Source organism: Panthera uncia, chromosome E1 (genome assembly GCF_023721935.1).
Source record: "Panthera uncia isolate 11264 chromosome E1, Puncia_PCG_1.0, whole genome shotgun sequence".
Classification (NCBI taxonomy): Eukaryota; Metazoa; Chordata; class Mammalia; order Carnivora; family Felidae; genus Panthera; species Panthera uncia.
In genome coordinates, this window is record NC_064814.1 from 57,874,368 (window position 1) to 57,894,305 (window position 19,938).

Here is a 19,938-nt window from a genome sequence, read left to right on the forward strand (position 1 = left end):
GAAGGACCTGGGTCCGAAGGGCATCGGGACGGGGAAGGACCTGGGTCTGAAGGGCACCGGGACGGGGAAGGACCTGGGTCTGAAGGGCATCGGGATGGGGAAGGACCTGGGTCTGAAGGGCATCGGGACGGGGAAAGACCTGGGTCTGAATACCAGCCCCGCCACTCACCAGCCGGCTGGCCTTGGACAAGGTTCTCAACCTCGGGCAGCTTTAGCTTCCTCACCTGTAACCTAAACCACCGTGACAACCAAGAGAGTGGTCTCAGGTGGCATTCGGTCAATAAACAGAACTCGGACACGCAGTGATCATCTCTCAAACTTGTAAAGACAACGCTCAGAGTAAGTATTTTCACAGGCTACAACTCTGGCCTTAACCGACAAGAGGAAGTAAGAGGTACCAAAGGAAAGTTGCCCCTTTAGATTTCGAAAAAGTAAATGAGGCATAAACGGAGAACTCAGTTAACAGCACTGATGAAAACAAGAACAGAGGAGTTGGAGTTGGCATAAAGCTCTCAGCGAGTCGGCGATGTGAATCCCTGCCCCCCCCCCCATGAAAAAGTAACAGGAACTCAAGTTACACTTATTGGAGCGTAACGTCCACCTGAAGAAGTGTGGCTGGTCCACCGCACCCTGACTGCACCTGAAGGCCTGTGTCGAGTTCCTGGCAGAACAGCGGAGGGCACGGTGGCACAATATCCCAGGGAGGGCGCGTGAGAAACGGCTGACAGCGGCTGAGAAAGCACGGGTAAGGGCTACGTCGCAGGTGCGGGTACCGGCTACCAGGGAAGCAGGACGAGCGGTGCCAGGGTCTGCACGCGGCGGCCGCCCCTCAGGTGAGCCGGCCCCAACATGGAAGGGGGAAGCCCTGCAGTGAGCAGACCCTCCAGATTCGAGGAGTAACTACAAGTCTGGATTATTATACGAAACTCTCCGACCTTTAAGGTCAGCAACTCTTAAACAAAAGCCTCCTGCGACTGGTGACACACGCCCACGGCGGTTAGCCTGCAACCTCTTGAATGCAAACATCTGAAGGGCAGTTGCCTCAAGGGGTCACAGACGGGTTCTGGATTGACTCGGGGGCAAAACTGGAGATCTGGGTTGAAGCTGCACACGGGGGTATCATAGCCCAATAAAAGGAAACACTTCCCGTCATGCAGCTAGCAAGGGAACCGGCTGTCCCTAAACAGAGCAACAGGCGCTCCCTGGAACCCTCCAGAGCGCAGCCGGCCATCCCGCCAACACTGGGGGGACACAGAACTCCCCGTGCCTGTGGCCCTGTGTCCACACGGAGTCTCCAAGTCTACATACACACACCACCTAATAAAGTCTTCACTGTGATTATTAAATAAGTGGCTGTTTATAAAGGACCAGTAAGGGAGCAAAGGGGTCCTGCAGGCAGAGAGATGCGGGCTTCAAAAATCAGTTATTAGACACAGATCAAAAAAGTGAGTTGGATAAAGTACAAGTTTGAATCATTTTCCTCTCAAATGTGTTTGTTTAAAAAAGAAAAAGACAAGAAGGGCGCCTGGGTGGCTCAATCGGTTAAGCATCTGACTTCGGCTCAGGTCATGACCTCGCGGTTTGTGGGTTCGAGCCCAGCATCGGGCTCCGCGCTGACAGCTCAGAGCCCGGAGCCTGCTTCAGATTCTGTGTCTCCCTCTCTCTCTCTCTCTCTCTCTCTCTCTCTCTGCCCCTCCCCCACCCATGCTCTCGCCCTGTCTCTCAAAACAAATATTAAGAAAAAAATTTTTTTAAAGAAAAAGACAAGGAAAAAAAAAAAAAGACAAGTTTCACTACTGCCTTCTGACTACCTAGTTAGACAAAGAAAAGGCCTGAGTTCAAGGTTTAAAGAACACAGGTCTTGCACATACGAGGCTCTAAAGAAAGACAACAGCTACAGACATGCTGCCTTTTTTTTCTTTTACAAACTAAAGGTTTGTGGCAACCCTTCATGAAGCAAGTCTGCCCGCACCATTTTTCCAACAGCATTTGCTTACCTCATGTCCCCGTGTCGCATTTTAATAATTCTCACATTTTAAACTTTTCATTATTATATTTGCTATGGTGATCTGTGATCATGACTTCCTAAAAGCTTAGATGATGGTTAGCATTTTTTAACAATATATTTTTTTATTAAAATATCTACCTTTTTTTTTTAAACACTATTGCACATTTAATAGCCTGCAGTATTGTGTGAACATAAGCTTTATACACTGGGAAACCGAAAAATTCCTTTGGCTTGCTTTACTGCAGGGTTCACCTTCTTGCAATGGTCTGGGACAAACCCACACTATCTGAGATGTGGCCGTAATAAGAATCAGATACGGTCACCCCCTCCAGAAAATCTTGCTGATAAGTGCCCTATGTTCTTCAGTTTTCAGCCGACGACTATGCCATTGCATTTAAAGACTGTGGGCTCGTCAGGGTCGGAAACGCAGAGAGATGGGGTGAGTGGTACAAGTCGAGTCAGACAAGACAGAGCTAGGTCACACAGAGCCTGAGCCCAGGGAAAGAGAAGGGACTCTGTTCTGCATGGGATGGGAGGGCACTGACAGGCTCTAAGCAGCAAAGTGTCCTGTCGTAACATTTTTGAAAGATCAAGCTGGCTTCTGTGTAGAAAATTATTTTGCTTCCTTTGGCTTGGAGGCGGGAGGACACAGGATGAGGGTAAGAGAGGCAGGGATGAGCAGTGAGATTGCACAGTAACCCAACTTAGAGATGAGGCGGAGAAACTAAGACGTAGAGGGGTTCAAAATACATTTTTTCCAATGTGAAACTACAAAGTCTGTTAAATGTCAGTGTCTTGGAATATAATACACTACATACATATTTAGGACTGTAAAAATTAAACTTACTTTAGATACTTGGCATATTCTGGTTCTTTCCAGTAAAGCAAGTACTTAAGATAATTAACAAAAGCTTTGTCTTTGAAGTAACCTCTTTGGGCAAGAACTGAAAGGCATAAAAACAAAAAATATATCTGTAGAGCAAACCAATCCTGGAAGTACCGATCGGTGACCCCTAACATACAGAATCTACGTATGTAAATCCCCACCACCACCACACACTGAATTCAGAACATAAGTCCCAGTCCGTTCACACACACACACACACACACACACACACACACACACACACGCACACCTGTTTAAGTGTAGCAGTGATCCCACTGAACTGAGCATACATAAAAGTAGACATTATTACGAACTGCAATTCTTCTTGTCAGAGATGTTAACAGGTACTCAATTCCATTAGGCGCCCAACAACTTACAATTAAGGTAATTGGGGTTGGCTAAACACTGCACGAATTCCAACTCCAACTGAAACCGAAGTCGATTTCCAGCATCATCTAGGACGGAATACAGCAAAAGTCACCCAAAATAAAGGTCACCATCTAGAACACTGACTTGTAGAAGAAGACGTGACTGCTGCTGAGAACGTATTTCTGCAAAAGTAAGGACACGGCGTGGTTTTCCTAAACTGGGCGTGGGGGAAGGTGGCCCTTCCCCACTAGTCCGGGGGAAGCAGAGAGCGCTCTGCTCGACAAGATCAAGTGAGGCGCTCCTCTAAAGACAAGAGCAAAAGGCGCACCCACGGGGCAGGACACCCACCACCCGGGAACCGGGACCCGAGATTTCCAGACTGATCAGCGGGAGAAGGTCGTAATAACTGCGCCTCAGAGCCCCGCTAAGTACCCCGGGGAAAGTCCAGAATGCAAGCTGCAAACGGGCCGGCGGGACGTGCGCCGGTTCGAGAAATGTCAAGGGCAGAAAGGCTCACAGTCGGGCGACATCTCACACTTAAGCACGCTCATCGGGGACGCGGAAAACCAGCGGCGGAAGGGACGGTTCAGGAGCGCGTCCTGCCGCTGGGGCCTCGCCGGGAGGCCGATGGGGTCGGCGTCCGAACGGCAGAGGTGAGAAAGAAGGAGCCGCGGACAGGAGCCCCGCCGGAGCTGCGCCGCAAAGGAGTCCCCGGGGAAGCGGGAAGAGATGTCTGGCCCGGGGCACCTGTGTTTGCTAGGGTCCCGAGCGCTACTTACCTGTCTCCATAGCGACGGCCGCGGCCATCGCGAGCAAAGCCGCTCCGCTGCCACCGGCCCCACGAGCAATTTGCCCACAGGTTCCGGAAGCGGCGGCCCCTCTTCCGGTCGCGGGGCAATGTGGGATGCGGGGCGGGGGCGGCCCCGCGCAGGCCCCGCTCTCCAGCTCCGGCTGCGACCCCGCCCCCCGGCCCTTCGCAGGCCCCGCCCCCCGGCCCCTCACAGGCCCCTCCTCTGGCTCCCGCGGGCCCCGCCCCCTGGCTCCGCGCAGGCCCCTCCTCCGGTTCCTCTCAGGCCCCGCCCACCGGCCGCGCGCAGCCTCGGGAGGCGGCGCGCAGAGGGTCAGAGGCAGAGCCGTGGCGCCGGCAGAGGGGGAGCTAGAGGAGACACGGCCGATAGGGACGTGTTTTGGAGGCAGAGCTGACATGACTGATGGACGTGGAAGGTGAGGGAGAGGAACGAGAGAACCAAGAATGAGTGGAGCGGTCCGGTGCCCGGTGGTGCCAGTTCCTGGGATGAGGGTCACTAGGGAAGACAGGTCTGGGGGAAACCCAGTTGAGGTGTGGCACGTTGAGTCTGAGATGCCTGCAAAATACCCGCAGACGCAGAGGGGCGGCGGGGTGCAGGAGGCTGGCTACCGTGACAGGTGAGGGTTGGAAGTACAAATTGAGAGCTCGTGGGTGCATGGGTGGCATTAAAGCCACGGGACTGAGTGACTGTCACCTGCCAGTCTGTCCCGCTCCTTTTATGCCCCGTGAATGGATTCGCGAGTACCAGCTGGCTGAACACCCCTTCCCCTCTCTCAGCCCCACAGGGACCTGCCACAATTTTTCCTTGCCCAGAGCCTCCTGGTGGCCACCAATAAGGGAGAAAGTTTGCACTAAAATGGTAGACAAATCTTGGCTTTCACAGGCTACTACTGCTCTTGGGAAGGTCTCGAAGGTTCATGTCCTGGGTTTTTGGGGGGGTTTTTGGCGGGGGAGGCGGGGGCGGGGGGGGGGGGGGGGGGGGGGGTGTGTGGATATCAACCTGTCATCCTAGTCCCAGGTCCTCATGGGAGGGCCAAGGCCACCTGAACCAGTAACAGTGGTTCTCCACTGGGGGCACTCTGGCCCCGCAGGGGACACTTGGCAGTGTCTGGAGATATTTTTGTCACAACTGTGCGGGTTGGAGGCTTCTGGAATCTAGCGGGTGGAGCCCAGGGATGCCAATAATCTTGCCACAATGTGCAGGACCCCACCCCACCCCCGACAATAGAGAACCACTCGGCCCCAAATACCAACGGTATCAAGGTTGAAAATTCTGAAGATTCTAGCAGCTTAGAAGGCTAGAGCGTGGTCCGTTGGGGGAAGCACCCCACTTGGAAGAAGGATTTGCTGCTGGAGAGGGTTAGAGGCAGTGGCCTCTGTCACATGTCAGGACAGGTGCTCCGAGAGAGGGAGACGTTGATTTTGAGGAGACCTTACCTGCCTGCTGTCAGTGACTCCTGTGACATTTATCCCTGGAGGGAAGGTGGGTGGGCAGTCCCATCTAGCAAGTGTAGGTGACCTTGATTCTGCAGGACCTCGCGGTGGGGTCGGGCACTGGCCATTGCCAGGCACTTTGCTAAGTCATTACCCACACCACTTCATCTAATCACGGGGCAGTGCCCTGGGCTCAGGGGCTCAGGGGCTCAGGCCAGGGGGGTGGTGTAAAACCCCAGAGGGTACCCTAAAGCTTCTGACTCATAAAACTGATGCTGTAAACTAACAATTAGACTTTGGAATTTAGTCTTTGGTGAGCTTACTAATTCTTTTTAGCGTGACAGACCATGTGCATTATATACAAACACTCTCTTAATCGTGTCTTTTTTAATTCATTCATTAATTTATTTTAATATTCATTTAGAGAGAGAGAGAGAGAGACAGAATCCCAAGCAGGCTCCGTGCTGCCAGCGCAGAGCCCGATGCAGGGCTCGAACTCACGAACCGCAAGATCATGACCTGAGCCGAAATCAAGAGTTGGGCACTCAACCGACTGAGCCATGCAGGCGCCCCAATCAGTGGTTTTTATGTTTATTATTTTTAATTTTTCTGTTAAAAAAATTTTTTTTACTGTTTGTTTATTTTTGAGAGACAGCAGGAGACAGAGTGTGAGCAGGGGAGGGGCAGAGAGAGAGGGAGACACAGAAGCGGAAGCAGGCTCCAGGCTCCGAGTTGTCAGCACAGAGCCCGACACAGGGTTCGAACTCACAAACTGCGACATCATGACCCAAGTTAGACGCTTAGCCAACTGAGATACCCAATCGCCCAGAAATCAGTGGGGTTTTTAAAATTTTTTTAATGTTTACTTATTTTTGAGAGAGAGACAGAGACAGAGAGAGCATGAGCGGGGGAGGAGCAGAGAGAGAGGGAGACAAAGAATCCAAAGTAAGCTCCAGGCCCTGAGCTGTCGGCACAGAGCCCGACGCGGGGCTCGAACTCGTGAACCATGAGATCATGACCTGAGCTGAAGTCGGATGCTTAACCGACCTAGCCACCCGGGTGTCCCAGAAATCAGTGGGTTTTTTTTAATGAACAAAGTAGTTGCTTTTCTTTAACAATGTTCCTTACTGACATTTTTATTACAAAGGTGATATGTGTTACGTGTAACAAATGAAGATAATTCAATGATGGGTAAAGAAAAATTTAATAATTTGTCATCATTCCTTTCCATTACATCCTCTGGAAATCATTGATGTCAGCAGCCTGGTGCATATCCTTCTAGACCTTTCCGTATTCACCGCTTCCGGACCCCTTCGTAGTAGCACGGGGAAGACGGCTTGGAAGATTCCTGGAAACGCCAAAGACTTGATTTCCAGATGATTGGTTCTCTTGAAAGGATACGGGATTCTGGGAGCTTCCTTCTCTTTGTTACGATCATGCCATAAAAAAAGGGTTTTATGTAAGTCTGTCCTTCCCAATTTCACTTGTCCGTGTTTCAAAGCTGAAACCCAGAGAGGCATACACAGAGCAAGATGGCATCCAAAAAAGGACAAGAGTTATGAAGGAAAAGGGTATCACAAGATATTTGTCACTTACTCTGCTTTACATCTGCGAGTCCACAGGTGTAAAATGACCCCGTGTGTTGGGGCACCAGGGTGGCTCCGTCGGTTAAGCGTCTGACCCTTGATCTCAGCTCAGGTCATGATCTCACGGTTCGTGAGTTCGAGCCCCACGTAGGGCTCTGTGCTGCTTGGGATTCTCTCTGTCTCCCTCTCTGCCTGTCTCCCGCGCGCACACACACACACACACACACACTCTCAAAACTAATTAAACTTAAAAAGAATAAATAAAATGCCCCGTACGTTAAAGAAGTTTCTATCGGTCGTCATGTTGGAAGCACCTTCTGTGTGCCGTGTCTGTGTGCCCTCCCCCCACCACACACCGTGGGAGCTTCTGGACCTGTGACGTGGATGTGAGGCTGAGCCCAGCAGGTGCACAAGAAGCAGACAGCAATGCTGTCCCTCCGCCCCTGCCAAGAACGCCCGCCGTCAATCGCTCCATCTACTAATTAATCCCTTGGGTTTATCGAGCTAGGTAGCTGTCTGTGGTTCTTGCCAACCAGGTTGGTTTGGAAAACTAAGCAAGTACGAGTCAGCACCTATCACCGTCCTCGTAATCCATCCGTTTAAATGTAAGCTGAGGGCAGCTCGGGGAATGAAGCATGTGCGTAAGCGCGGTCAGCTGTGTGGAAAAGGCTGGAAAGAATGCCCTTAACGGGACCCTCTCCCCCCCCCCCCCCCTCACACAAGCCACGGGAAGAACCAGTGAGGCATCTGGTCTGTGCTCTGGGCATCCTGCCCTGGATCCGTGACCCAGCTTCTAGGGGCTTCCGCATGCTGTGGCCCAGAGAAAGACTTCACTGTTTAAACCCACCCCACCCCCATTTTTCCCCCATCACAGTCGATCTTCATGGTACAGATGGAAAGGCTGAAGTCCGCAGCGGCCGAAGGCAGCTTGGCCAGGAGCAGACGTCCTTACAACCACTGCTTCCTGCCTCCTGGGACGGTTTCTTGTCATAGCCAAGTGGAGGTGAGTGTGTGAGTGTGAGTGTGAGTGTGAGTGTGGTGTCCCTATGGTGAATTTGCGGGGAGCACCGTGCACGAGACTAAAACCAGAGGAGGAGGAGAGACGGAGCGACACTTCTATGGAATTCTGCAGACACTCTCATTCCCAGGAGACTCTGTAAACAGCTCATTACACTTTTGAAGGTGTTATTAGGTACAGAAGCGTCATCATGTCTCGTTGATAAATTGGCCCTTTATGGGTAGGAAATGCCCGTCTTCCCATGTATGGAGGACGTGCTGTATCTTGTAGCTGGATCTTGGTTTTTTCTCCTAACGTAATCGTTTCGGCCTTTAACTCGGGATGTGTAGGCAGCTTCTATTTTCTGTGATTATTGACGGGGTTGGCTGATTTACTCTTTCTGTTTCCCGTTCCGGGTTTCGTCAGGGTTCACAGCGCCCGTTTCGGACCGCGCTGTGCCCACACGTGGATGCTATGCGCGTGGCATGCAGCACGGGAGCCTTGGAGGGTTCGCCCCCGTCCCCCGCCTCCGCTGCTGTCCTCCTGTGTGTCCCCCACGTCGCAGACCCCGCGTTGGTGGCTGGCGTATTCGACGATGTTTTCTAGAAATGTCAATAACAGCTTCTGAAGGTCCTATTCCCTCGCACCGTCAGAGACACGGGAGGCCCGTCCCTTCGCGTGGGTGCAGAGCGTCTGGGTCCCCTCGCACCTTCCTCCCTCCTGCCCGAAGCCCTTTGTCAGTGCAGGTTTCCCAGTGTTGTGTGTCCAGTAAAGCTGTGAGTTTGTCCTCGTGTTTGAAATATATTTTTTCCTGGACAGAGAATCCTTACTTTCTTTTTCTCTCTGTACATTAAAAGGGTTATTCCAATGCCTTCTTTTTTTTTTTTTTAAACATTTATTCATTTTTCGAGAGACAGAGTGTGAGCAGGGGAGGAACAGAGGGAGAGGGAGACCCAGAATCCCAAGCAGCCTCCAGGCTCTGAGCTGACAGCACAGAGCCCGACGCGGGGCTCGAACGCACGAACCGTGAGATCATGACCTGAGTGGAAATCGAGAGTCGGACACTTAACCGACTGAGCCCCCCAGGCACCCCCACCCTCTTCCTGTTTCTCATTCGCGGTTCACTGCGTATCTGGGATCTGTGGCCGGAGCTTGGGAAGCGAGGGTGGGCATTCAGCACACTAAACTCCAGAAGAAAATCTGGGAGTGTGACGTCAATTCTGTGGATGGCAACCTGCGTTCTCATTAACGAAGTGAACACAGAAAAGCGCGGAATCTGCCCGAGCGTTCACACACCGTAAAAGTGGAGGTGCTGTGTGCTGTCACCGTGTGGGACATGCTCACACTGGGAGTCACGTCAAACCCGTTGGAGGAAAGCGCCGAGGCCTCCTCCCGCTACAGAGCCCCTCCCGAGTCCGTCCGCGCCCGGCTTAGCATCCGTGCCATGACAGGCAGTGGACAGCAGAGGTCAGGCCATCCCCGCAGGGCGGCCAAGGCCCGTCCTTAGCTGAGAAGCAACAGGCCCGAGGTGGCAGCTGTTAATAGAAACGCCGGCTGTCTTGCCTTGGGGTGACCACTTGGGAGAGCCCGCCGTCCTCCCCCCAGCGAGGCCTTGCCACAGGACCCTTCTCCCCTCTACCCCCAGACCGGGTTCTTTGGACGTCAGAACACCCCCGGATACTTCAGGGGAAGGTCCTGGCATTGAGGCTTGGGCCCCGGCCACATTCACTTTGGAAAACCGGGATTCGGGACCGTCCCCGGCCAGCCCCAGGCCCCACTAGTGCAGTTTACCGTCCCCCACTGTCCCCTTCCTCTCTGCTGGCCCGTCTGCAAAGTGCGGCCACGGGTGTGTTTCTGAAACGTTTCACTCTTCCCTTCCCACATCCTCACACCCTTGTGGTGCTTCTGCACCTCCGACACGGTGCGCAGCCTGGCCGTGGGCTGAGCGCCGTGCTCCCATCACACCCTGCTGGTGCTCACTCCTGTCCAGCCCGTGCTCCCCAGAGCCGCCGCGGAGGGAGACAGGGCCACGGGGGCCGGCGTCGTGTGGCCTGTCCCCCGTCCTCGTCCGACCCAGCGGGCACTGTGGGTGGGGCATGGCGTGGGCCCCCACACGGGCAAGCCTGTTGGATCCAGCCCCGGGGCCTTGTGCTCGTGGCAGGAGCCTGGCGGAGATGCGGGAACCCTAAGCCTGAGCCGGAGCCCCCCAGGAGCCAGCACCACGACCCGGGGGGCTCCCCGCCGCCTTTGCCCTGTGTCCCGGCACCCTCCACCCTTTCCCACCTCGCTGGCCTCGGCTAATCCTCAGGGCCTGTGCACTTTCCACGGCCGCTGCCTGAGCGCTCTGCCCCGGATGTGGTAACGATCTGCCCCTTGGTGTCCTTCAGGCGCTCGATCACGTGCCCCCTCCCCCACCTCCGTCGCTCCCAACCCCAGCCCTTAGGATCTGTGCACGGCATTTACACAGCCCGCACTGGAGTTTGCACGCCCCACGGGAAGAACAAGGACCTCGGCTTGCGGGTCACGACTTCCCGCCCCCTGGTGCAGAGCAGGCCAGCACCGCGTTCGCCCTAAGGACGGATGAACGAGTGAACAAATGGTCAGGAGGGACTTCAGGACCCTCCGCTGTTGGGACTCAGACCGAGGCTGCCCCTGAATCCCCGTGGGTCTGTGCGGGGTCGCTGGCTCCTCCGTGGGCGGCCAGGGGGGGCCCGGGTGGACCCTGAGCAGACGCTCGGACGCTCCTTCTGCCGGGTGGCGTGCAACCTGTCCCGAGGCCCTGCCCAGGCCTCCCCGCACCCCCGAGCCCACCTGCTGGGTGTTCCCACGCCCCCGCTGCACCTCCCCCCACAGCACCCGTGTGGCTCCCCCTGGGACGCTGCCTCCTTGACCTGCCCCCGTGTCTCCCGGGCGACTGGAAACCCATCAAGGGCAGGGACTGTCCTAAAGCCTCTCTTTGTCCGGTGAGCACGCGTGGAGCAAACGAACGAGGTTAGGTTGGGGTGGACACAGGCGCGTCACCCAGCGTTCCTGGCCCCCGTGCGGCAGGCACAGGCCGGGCCGGCTGGGGGGTGCAGCAAGCTGGGAACACCGGCAAAGGGCATCTGGAGGCAGACGGGCTCTGAATAAAGACACACTTGTCCGAGGGGACGTGTTCATCCACGCACCGCGTGGTCCTTCCCGTCCCCTCCCGCTCCCCAGCGTGTACGGGGTCCCTACGCGGTGCCGTGGGCCGTGCTGTCGCCAGGAGCGCCGGGCGATTTGGGCTCAGGTCCGTGCCTGCTGCCGGGTAGGCCAGGAGGGCTCAGTCCGTGACAAAGCGCCGTCGCCCCGTGACGCTGTAGCTGGGAGTCCAGACTTGCGCGGGCTTACCCAGATGGCTTCGCCTGCAAACAGCAAGAGCCTTCAAAGCCATTTCATTCGTCCCTTTTCTTAACCCGACACCCAGCCCCCCCGTATCTGTTCTGGTTTGGTGCCTCGAGGTGTGAGCTCAGAATGACTTAGCGGGCATCACCCAGACCCCGTGGGGCCACCAGGGTGAGCTGGCTGGGTGGGCGGGCTCGGCCGGGACTGTGTCCCCACCAGCCTGAGGTCTGCGGCTTCGCGGTTAGAGAGCCCCAGACAGGGCACAGCAGGGCAGGCCCCCGGGGAAGACAGGAGTGTCTGTGTGGCCAGTGGGGAGGCACAGACCACATTCACCAGCAGAGGCGGGGCCTCCCCAACGTCCCGGCGGCTGCTTTACGTAATTATTAATTTTCACGTGTAGGTAGTTTTATTTTCTGCTTGTTTGCACGTATTCTAAGGATCCTTAAACGTTGTCAGATAGCCTTCATATTCCCTATCTCTAAAAACGCTCACGGCGGCCACACTGGAGCACGTCGGACACGAGGGCTGTCCCAGCACTCTTCAGCTCCTACGGACACATCTGCCATTTTTCGGTTGAATTACGTCCTTCCCACACATCCCCGGCGGTGGGATTACCGTGGAAGGCGGGATAAACGTTTTAGTAGCCCTGGCAACATGCTTTGCCCAATTTCTTCCCTACGACGCTGTGCTAACTCACAGGCCCCTGGCAACGTGTCTGCGGATTTTATGGTTTTCCCGCCGTCTGGACGGCACGAGGTGCCATCACCTCCTCAGCGCGTGCTGATTTTGGAGGGGCGCGTCGTGGGCACCGCAGACGTCTGCCCCAGGGTGAGCGCGCTCGGCCGGGGGCGTCTTCCGCGTCACAGCCTCTGCGACCGTCCTTCCCGCTCCACCTCCCTCTGAGGACTATCTGTCTGTCTGTCTGTCTCAGCCTTTCAGCTTCTGAGTCCTGTCTGTCTTCAGCGGCTGACTGGGCAGGCACGGGTCTGGTCCACGGAAGTCCCAGGCAAGCTGCCAGCTAGACCCGGACACTGGCCACTGGCCTCTGCAGCCCCATCCCTCATCTCTGCAGGTGGCCTCGTCTGGGCTGACCTACCGAGAGGTGGCAGGGAGCGACCCTGGCCAGGGAGGCCCTGGAGGCTCCCTACCCTCGTGACAGCTCGCCAGGTGGGCCCGCGTGTCCTGGCAGCTGGGGATGTGTGGTCCAGCAGAGCCAGGAGGGGGTCCCCAAAGCCCAGATGTGTGGGCAGCAACGGGGCCCCCCGCCTAAATGGCAGGGAGAGCTCATGTCTCAGGCAGAAAGCCCACTGGGCCCCAGGTGGGTAGGGGGCCACGGGCGCTCCGTGGTGCAGCAGGGATGGAGCTGGGCCGGCGGCTGCCCTGCTGCCAACGGCTTTGACGTTTCTCGGGCGCCTGGGAAGATTTTAGAAGACCACTAATCTACCCAGGCAGACACGTCTGGGGAAGCCCCGCGGTTGGCGGATCGCTGACTCCAGGCGTGGGACCCGTCGCTGCCCGCCACTGAGGCAGGGGGAGCCCCGGTCTCCGCGGTCACCTCGCGGACCCCGAGGACGGCCGGCGAAAGCCAGACGGGACCCCGGACGGCAGGTCCCCCCTACTCATCGTATTTGACGTTTTTCAACACTCAGCTGTTTTAAGGTTGTTATTACACCAGATATAAAACATTCGGAAAATGGAGAAAACATCCCCAACGAAATTCGATCCTACAGACTCGCCACGCCCTTCCCTCCTGCGGCCGTGCCGTGCCACCGCTGGGGTCGGACAGCGTGCGCGCTTCTGTGTTTCACTTTCTGTCGTAGGCTTCTGCCCCCCAGCGAGACGTGTGCCGTGACCTCGAGGGGCTGCAGAGTGAGCACGCTGTAAACTCCTGCTGTCGCCCGGGCGGCGTCCGTTTCTCTTCTCAGCCTTTCAAGAGCGTCAAAACACACCGCGGTGAAGCTATTTTGGCCACGAATCTTGGTCCCTGATTTATTTCCCTCGGGTCGGATTCCTCCCCGAAGGAATACGTGTGGAATTCTACTTTTTCTTTCCAGAAAGGCTGAACCGACCCGTGCCCACCTTACCACACACAAAGACACCGGGGAAAACACCGTTAGGAAACACCGACTGACTCGAAAGGCGGTGCGTCTACCGCTTGCTTTGAGCGGGTCAGCTGAGGCTTGGGGAGGGAGAGGGCATGCGTGTCTGTGGCAGCCCTGGGGTCGCCCCAGGATGCGCGGCCTCCTCGTCGCGACAGAGCTGGGCCCATGCATCTGTTACCTGCCCGGACTCTCCCACGGCTGGGCGGACGCGGGGCCCGAGTCCGAGCCCATAGCCGCACGGACCCCGCGCTCCCCGTGGCCTACGGGCCACGCGCAGTAGGGAACACTCGGGGTCTGGGGAGGCCTTCCTTGTGCCCCGTTCACGGAGCAAGGGCCATTTTTATCCGCTACACGTCAGGCAAAACCTGTGCCAATTGCCAAAGACTCCACTTCAAATCTAGCAAATAAGAGAGAGGACGGTGTGGATTACGTTATATTTAAAACAAGCCCACACAATGCCTGTAATTTTTCATTCTGACTCCGTGATTACAGCCCGGGACCGGCCGGATCATAGTCATCCACACACCGACCCGCTGTTGGGACACATCGAATTAAAGGCTTTGCTGCAACTCGAGATTCTATTTTGAATGCCAACCACTGGCAGGTAACGGGCCTCTCACAGGGCCAGTCTTGTTAGAGCCAGAGTCAGCTGTCAGAGTCAGCACCGGCCTCGGTCAAGACCACCGATGCTTGTGAGCAGACGAGACGCCCCAGCTTTGCCCGGCCTCGGCCTCGGGCCTGAGCCTGGGGCCTGCTGAGCCGCTGAGGGGGCCGGGGGGGCTCCGTCCTCGGTCAGGGCGATCTCAGCCTCTGCCCTCTCAAGGTTCCTGAATGCTGCTCTGCCCCTGCCCCTCATCTTAGGGTCAGATAGGCCAAGCCCTGGCCATTGGGGACAGTTGTCACAGACGGGCTGGCATTGCCCGGAGGGGCCCCGTTCAGAAAAGAGAAAAAAATCCAAGGAGCAGAAAGGGGCCAGACCTGTCCCCGGACCCCCCCTCCACCCACCAGGGAACAGCCCTTCTCAGCCCCACGGAGACACCCCTGAGGGGGCAAGAGTGGGACTGGGCGCCCGCTCTCACACCTGGAGCTGCACCAGCCCTTTCCCCGCGGGGCCCCCACACTGTCCTGCGTCCTGGTCCCGGGAGCCCTGCTGCTCGACTGAAGGCCCTTCCCGTGTGCCCTCGTCGCTGTCACCCCTGCCAGGCAGACACAGCTTGAGGCTCAAGCGGCGGCCTGAGCCCAGTGCCAATTCCTGCCCCTCCGTGCACCTGTTGCCCCCCCCGGCCACGCCCACCGCCCCCTGCCCCAGCCAAACCCCAGGACGAGCCAGCTGTGGGACTGACGGCTCCCTTGTGTTGCCTTCGACTCCTCTCCTGTCTATCGTGATGTGCCCCCTTGTCACCGTTCACGTGACTCTCCTACCAGAATCCTCAGGCCAGGGTCCGCGTCTGTCTGTCTGTCACTAGTTTGATATTTGGCACAGGTGTTTACCGCTTGTTAAGAAGAAAGAAAGAAAACAGGAGAATCTGCAAAAGTGTGCATCCTTCAAAACTCTGCTTAGAATGGATCCCAGGAAGCCTTTGCTGATTCACACAGACCGAGGTAACACGTGCCTTTCCACGGTCTGTGCGGCCGAGGGCTGTTTCCCGGGTCCACCCTGGACGGCAGGGACAGAGCCGGATTCTTCCCCGTGACCCCATCCAGGCGCACACCAGGCATCTGGCAGGGCCGGCGAATGGAGGACTGAATCGCTCCTTGGTGCGGGGACCCAGATTCAGGGCACGGTGACCCGAGCCAACCAGCCGCCCATGTCACCAGGCTGAAACCACCAGGGGCTGCCAGGGCGTTTGCGGAGGATAGAGTGCTGAAATAAGTCCTAACTCTAAAAAAGAAACAGACCCAGAAGTGTTCTATTTATATGAAAATCGGCTCCATTTTTAGGTAGCTGTCCTGCCTCACCTCCCCAAGGTGGCCCTGCCCTCCCACAGGCCCGCTCCACACCCCACCCCATAATCAGGCCCTACCTGCACCCGTCCTCTCCCCTGATTGCTCTCTGGAGTTTCCCTGGATTGTAGGGTGTGAGCTTCCAGACGCCCAGAGACCCAACTCATGCCTGGCCCCAGACTCCTTCCCTCCTCCCTCCCTCCCTCCCTGACCTGACTTTTAATCCCAGAGTTCTCCAAGAGCAGGCCAGAGTCAGGGCCCTGGGTTCTGGGGTGGGTGGGGGGGAGGGGCAGGCCAGAGTCAGGCCCCAGGGTCCAGGGGTGGGTGGGGGGCAGGGGCAGGCCAGAGTCCGGGCAGGGAGCCAGTCTGTGACTGGGTGGCCCCTCACTGAGCCACAGCAGAGCAGAGTCGAGGCTGGGCACAGGGGAGCCAAGCCCTGCCCCTCCCAGGTCTCAGGCCCGCGGGACCTCCCTTCCACGTTCAATACAACTCCAGTCCTCCCAGTGCCAGCAGTGGGCTTTTGGAGTCAGAACCCTGTCAGGGTCGGCTCTGCCGGGGCTGGCGTGTTTGGACCCCCCCGCCCGCCTCCTCGGCCCCTCCCAGCCCAGCCCCTCTCTGGCCGGAGGGAGACGCGGCTGCTGCCCGTGTGTGCTGAGGGCCAGCCAGGGCAGGGCCGCACAGGGCCGCAGGGTCCGAAATGCAGGCGGGGCAAGCTCACAGAGGCCCCCCGAGGCCCCTGCCCCTGGCATCCAGCCCTCCCGTGAGCCCGTCTCCAGTCCGTGGCTCCCTCACCCCTGCACCCGCGCCTAGGCCCGGAGTGCCAGAGGTCCTGGGGGACAGGGGGTGGGGGGGATGGGGGCCTCAGCACCGCGGCAGCTTCCCCAGCCTCGAGCCAGGTTCTAGAAAGAGCTCGGGGCGAGCCCGTGGCGGGCGCCGGGCCTCCCTCCCAGCTCAGCCTCGGGGCTGCGGCCAGCTCCCAGCTCACCACAGCCGTGCTGTCCCCAGAGCCGGGCCCCACCGCAGGGACAGTGAGCCGAGAGGCTCTGTGGCTATAAATGTCAAGTGGCCAACCGCGGACACCACAGAGCCCGCCGTGGGCAGGAGCCCCGGGTCCCTGGAAGCCGTGTCCCAGCTCCGAGGCTGAGAGGGCCGCGGGGGCCGGTGTAACGCCCGGCTGGGGGCAGGGCAGGCGGGACACCGCACAGCGCTTTGCACACCCGTGTTCGGGGCCTCTGCACCACCCCCTTCAGCTTGGTTTATATCGTCTTTCTGGAGCTGTGTTCTTCTGCAGGTCTGACCCTTGCCGGGGTAGGTCCAGGTCACGGCTTCAGACCCATCTGGAGGCTGCCCCAGGCATGGTCAGGGTGACCTTGGGGTGGGCCTGGGGCCTGCTCCCAGGCACTGGTGAACAGGGGGTCCCACGAGAGGCGGTGATGATGGCCCAGAGCTCTCAGAAGCCTGGAGAGGTCCTCGTGACCCCTCACAGGCCGGGGGCCACCCTGGGAGGAGCGGCCGGCCTCCCCCCACCCCCACCCTGCAGGCCTGGGCGGGAGTGTAGCACCAGGTGGGGGGCAGGCCCGGCCAGAAGGGTCTGGGAAACGGAAAGGGAAGGAAAGTCTCTCCTCTAACACCCCTGCCCCACTGGACAGTCTGTCCCTGGCACAGACCCTCCCTTCAGGCGAGGGAACCGGCCAAGAAAGGTCGCTCTCCGACCTGTCCCCTGCCCCGCAGCAGAGCTCGGAGCTGAGCCCCTGGGTTTCTGGGGACACGGCATGAGGTGGGACCGGCTTCAGCAATCTCTCTTCCCTGTCCCTGGGCTGGAGCCCCATGGGGAGGGGGGCGGAGATGCGCGCCTGGGAAGCTCGGTCAGCCGAGGAGAGAGACCAGACCGGGAGGGGTCCCGGACACGACCTACCCCGGCCAAGGTCAGTCCTGGGGCCCGTCCCCTGCTGGCAGCCCGTCCCCACACCCTGTGAGTCGGAGGCCCGGCTTCCCAAGCCCACTAACAGGGAAAATAGAAACAGGCTGGACAGATGTTCACCACGAAAAACATTTACTGCTGCTTATTTACAGCGTACTTTGCACCGGACGGGAGGGCGCAGGAGGAGCTCGGATACACGGGAAAGGGCATCTTCTGCGTAGATGTCCTTTGTCAACTGAGTTCGACTGCAAACCTATTCCGATTTACTCATTTCTCCAATTTAAAAACAGAATGAGCTCTTGAACGGAAACAACCCGAGTCAGACTACACTAAGTGCCAGATGCGCTCCAGGCTTCGGGGATGCGGGAGTACAAAACAGCCCACACCCCCTGCCCTCGCGAGGCTGGCACTCCTCAAGGTGCAGGGGACGCAAACGAAAGAACTCGAGAAGCAAATTATACTCTGCTGGAGGATGGACAGCCAGCACAGAAAAATGAAGGAACGTATGGAGCGCGTGGGGCCACTGGCACAGAGTGTGGCTCGCCTGGTCGGGGAGCAGCGAGGGGTCCGGTGCAGCCAGATCGGCTCTGCCCGCGGTTCCGGACGCTTGGCAACGTGTGGAGTCGTGTTTCGCTGTCCCGGCGGGAGGGTGGGGGTGTGGGGCTGCTCTTGGCATCTGGTGAATAGAAGCCAGGACGCTGCTGAATATCCCGCAGCACAGAACGATTCGGCCCCAAGTGCCAACAGCGCCGAGGCCCAGAAACCCTGGAGGGGGAGGGCGAGCAGTGGGAGAGATGGCCGGAGAGGTAAATGCCCACCGGGTTGTTTTTGGAACTAGAGAAGCTGATTCAGAAATTCTTATGGAAAAGTTTGTGAGGATCGCTAGGGCGGGGGTTGAGGGAGATTACAGAGAAGAATAAGCAGAGAGTAACGAGCTTCACCAGATCTTAACATAGACTATGAACATTCCTATGCCAAATGACTAGTGTCCTTAATATATAAAGAGTTCTTACAAATGAATAAGAAAAGACCTTTTAAAAAAACTTACTTTTTCATGTGTATTTGAGATAGTGAGCTAGAGAGGGAAGGCGGCGGGGGAGGGGGGATTCCAATCTGCCTCCGTGCTGTCCGCTCAGAACCTGACGTGGGGCTCCATCCCAAGACCCTGAGATCATGACCTGAGTTGAAATCAAGAGTCAGACAGACGCTCAACCGACTGAGCCACCCAAAAAAGGCCCCAAGGAAAGGCCTTTTAAAAAACTTTTGAAGAAAAATGGGAAAAGGGAGTTCACCAAAAAGAGACACAAATGGTTTATAAATATGTGGGGAAAAAATTCATGTTCCTTGTTCTACGTAATTTCAAGAAATCGAGGGGCGCCTGGGAGGCTCAGTCGGTTAAGCGTCCGACTTCGGCTCAGATCACGGTCTCGCGGTTTGTGAGTTTGAGCTCCGTGTCGGGCTCTATGCTGACAGCTCGGAGCCTGGAGCCTGCTTCGCATTCTGTGTCTCCCTCTCTCCCTGCCCCTCACCTGCTCATGCTCTGTCTCTCTCTGTCTCAAAAATAAATAAAAACATTAACAAAATAAAAAAAAAAGAAATTGAAAATCATGAGTTAGTATTCTTCAATGGTCACATTAGCGAAGATTGAGAAGCTTGATCATGCACGGAGTTGCTAAGATGTGCAACAATAGGGCCTCACACAGAGCCTCTTAGGAAAGCCGTTGGGCAGCATCTGTCCCAGATTTAAATGCACACACCCTTCCCTGCAGCCTGCCATCCTGGGAGAGTAGGTTCACGCAGATGTAAGTCCAGGCACGTTCACTACAGCATCGGACGGTACATTCTCACAACGGAGTACGATGCAGCTTTTAAAAAGCCTGGGGCTTACTCCTAGGCCCGGGCCCAGGAGAAACGAAAACCCACGTCCACAAACAGACCCGTGCGGAGAAGGGAACGGCTTTATTCGTAATAACCCCACACTGGAACACCCCAAAGGTCCACCCGAGGACAGTAAACAGACTGTAGCCTGTTTGCACGACAGATGGCAACACTCAGCAACAGCGACCAGAGTGAATTACCAGAAGCATTCGGTTCAGCAAATACATCAGACACAAGAGGGTGTGTACTTTACGGATCCGTGTGTGTATGAAGTTCAACGAGCAAAGCCAGCCCGCGGTAAGGGAGGTTTACGGGAACAGGGGCTGCCTGGGGGAGGGGGTGGGTTATGGGAAAGGGCCACGGCCTTCCAGGCGGAGGGAGGCGGGAACGTGGGCCAGGGGGGGGGGGGGGGGCGGCGATGTCGCTCACAAGGTGTAGACGGTTGCTTAAAACACTGAGCTGTATACTCAAGACCCGTACAATTCACTGGATTTAATTTCACCTCAATTTAAAAACAAAATTAACGGCTGAATGGAAAGACATAAAAACGAGTCAAACCTAACATGCCCTGGAATGGAATGATCTCCAAATAAATTAAGGGGAGCGGCGGGAATAAGGACAGTGTATACAGCATGCCCC

General features: G+C 57.0%; 1 long non-coding RNA gene across 1 annotated transcript; it reads right to left on the minus strand.

Moving 5' to 3' along the window:
* Positions 1-2,940: 2,940 nt before the first annotated feature.
* Positions 2,941-4,024, minus strand: LOC125927132 (uncharacterized). Its single transcript, XR_007459246.1, has 3 exons — positions 3,799-4,024; positions 3,272-3,349; positions 2,941-2,952 (listed from the first exon to the last, which is right to left on the minus strand). It is a non-coding gene; the product is annotated as an uncharacterized LOC125927132 (long non-coding RNA).
* Positions 4,025-19,938: the final 15,914 nt, after the last annotated feature.